The sequence below is a fragment of the Bison bison genome, unplaced genomic scaffold (genome assembly GCF_000754665.1).
Source record: "Bison bison bison isolate TAMUID 2011002044 unplaced genomic scaffold, Bison_UMD1.0 scf7180017864136, whole genome shotgun sequence".
NCBI classification, from domain to species: domain Eukaryota; kingdom Metazoa; phylum Chordata; class Mammalia; order Artiodactyla; family Bovidae; genus Bison; species Bison bison.
This window is the reverse complement of record NW_011494708.1, coordinates 2,405,576-2,408,317: the sequence shown is the minus strand read 5'-3', so window position 1 is coordinate 2,408,317 and position 2,742 is coordinate 2,405,576. Positions and strand designations below refer to the sequence as shown.

Sequence of the window (2,742 nt, the reverse complement as noted above, 5' to 3'; positions counted from 1 at the left end):
CAAAAAAAAAAAAAAAAAAGAGAGAGAGAAGGGTAAAGATAGGTTTCAAACAATATATAAAATGCTATCTGGGGCACTTACCTGGAGATCCAGTAGTTAAGACTCTGCCCTTCCAATGCAGATCCCTAGTTGGGGAACAAAGATCCTGCATGCTGTGCTACAGCAAAAAGAAAGAAAGAAAACAAAAAATAAGCAAAAATTTTTAAATAAAATATTATTTTGGGAAAAATATATATAAGTAAACATATGCAATAAAAATTCAAAAAGAATGTAAACAAAGTAACACTTTATCTTTGAATAGAAGGATTTTAGGTAATTTTTATCTTATTTTGCTTCTGTGTAGTCTTACATGCTTTTTTTTATGATCAGCCTACATCTCTTGAGCAATTAGTTTGTTCTAGTTTTTTCTTCTTAAGAGTAATTTTTAGAATGATTAGAAAGCTGCTTTCTAAAGCATTTTGCTGGAGGGCCCAGAATTTGGAAATGTCTCTATTCTTTTGTTGCTACTACTAAAAGGAGAAATAAAAATCCTAGCCAAATCCTGACATTTGGCCAATATAGTTTCTTTTTTTAATTACATTGTCAGCCGCTGATTAAAATGTAAGCGCCTGAAAACAGAAAACATGTCCTTTTTTCCTCTTTAATCCATGTCCCTTTGTGATGTTCAGTGACTATTCATGGTTCTTTGATTTATTCCCGTTACTTCTTTGGTTTTAGGTTGGGGTTTTTTTTCCCTATTTTATACCAGAAGCTTATTCATTTGGACTCTTTTAAAATCTAGTTTTTGAAAAATGAAAATGAAGACAAGATTGAAACTTACTTTTTTTCTTTGAATAAAATTCAAGATTGTTGATTGAAGTATCCACATAAGCAAATGAGGCAGGAGGGGTATATTTAACCTACATGGGAAAACACTTCTGAACTCTTTACAGCATCCTTTGTGCCCAGTTAATTAATGGACTGATTATAAATGATTATAACTCATTGAGTCGATTTGGCAGAATTTTCTCCTGGCAGCACTGCATCTCCTATTAGTTTGTGTTACTTGTCAGTATTGAAAATGACACATCTACCTTCCTGACAAATGGCACAGATATTCACTAACTCAGAACCTGTTTAGTAACCTGAGTGGGTCTTCATATTCTAATTTTTCAGATTTTACTGCATTATGGAACTGAGCAGATCCCTCTTTAAAATAAAACTGTGCTTTTAAAAATGGAAAAGTTTTCCTTCTTGAAAAAATACAGCTGTAGCATCCAGGGTATATATGGAAGTGTTCATTACACTCATGGAATTAAAAAATAAGGTAAACTGGGACTTCCTTCGTGGTCCAGTGGTTAAGATTACAATCTTCCAATGCAGGAGGCTCTGGTCTGCGGTCCAGGCACTAAGCTCCCTGGTTGAGGAACTAAAATCTCGCATCCCACATCATCTTCCCAACCCAGGGATGAAACCCACGTCTCTTGAGTCTCCTGCATTGGCAGGTGGATTTTTTACGACTAGTGCCACAAGGGAAGCCCAGAAACCTTTTATTCTGGTTCCTATTGCTATGAAACCAGCCCTCCCATACTTAGTGTCTTAAAGCAACAACAATCACTGTTACCTCTCCAGACTGGGGAGGCTGGGCTGGGTGAGGTGGTTCTTGGGTCTGTGTTGGCTGCAGTGGTGGCCAGGCCTGCAATCAGCCTCCTTTCTCCAGTATTGGCAGCTGATGTGACTGTCAGCTGGGACCTGTCCTGGAGGAAACAGTAACACCTCTCACTTCTCAGAAGCTGGCCTGGGAAGCTGCATCAATCATCACATTCCCTCCGTTACTCAAGAAGAGAAAGAACAGACAGCCCCTCCAATCAGAAGGATAGTCCGCCTCACATTTGGAAGGCATGGGATGGGCCAGCTTGGGAATTACCATCCGCTGCACCTTCTCAGGACAGACCAAGGGTCCACCGTCGCGTCCCTACCCTCCTGGTCACTGGCTCTGACTACAGGTGGAAGCACCAGCTGGGAATTGATCGTGTTAAAGAATAACTAATTGCATAACTTCCACAGTGCTTTTTTTCTACCAAAGCACAAATTCTAAATCTATATTGTGCCATGGATCCCTTCGGCAATGGGGTGAAATCTTTGGATTCCTCAGGGTAATGTTTCCAAAGTGCATAAAATGAAAACATAGGATGTCAAAGGAAATCAGTTATATGGAAACACAGTTACCAAAATAGTTAAATAACAATTTAGTAATAGCCAGCAGCAGGTCTAGTACTGTAGTGTCAAAGTTCTGGTGAATCTTAATGATATTTTGAGATATCTGTAACAATTATACATGTGTGATATGGAAATATCTATGAGTTCTGTTAATGACACTTTCACAAGCTCTGCTGAAACTTTTGTGGTTGGTTACCTACATTCATAATTAAAGGAAATGCTAAATCTGCATTAAAGGCTAGTGACAATAAGGATATGATCTTCTTTCTCATCCAGCTTTGCCAGTCCCTGACTCTGCCCTGCTGAAAAGCCACAGGAGAGAGGCTACAGCAGGGCATGAGGAAGAGCTATGAGTAGAGACTTGGCTCAGGGTGGGCAGAGGGTGAGAAAGCAGGGTGAACTGCTCAGGGAGAGAAAGGAACAGGAATTTGGGTAGAGAAGAAAAAGTTTCTGGAAGGACAGAAAGCGAGAGAGGATGCTCAAAGGCAGAGGCCTGAGGAAAAAATTCCCCTAGTGAGGAAATTTTCTCTGGCTAGGATGACA

The 2,742-nt window shown here is 39.5% G+C and overlaps 1 long non-coding RNA gene across 1 annotated transcript; it reads right to left on the bottom strand.

Annotated features, from left to right (window-relative positions):
- Positions 1–820: 820 nt before the first annotated feature.
- LOC104988560 lies at positions 821–1,980 on the bottom strand. Its single transcript, XR_825256.1, has 3 exons — positions 1,907–1,980; positions 1,604–1,736; positions 821–899 (listed from the first exon to the last, which is right to left on the bottom strand). It is a non-coding gene; the product is annotated as an uncharacterized LOC104988560 (long non-coding RNA).
- Between the last annotated feature and the right edge of the window lie 762 nt (positions 1,981–2,742).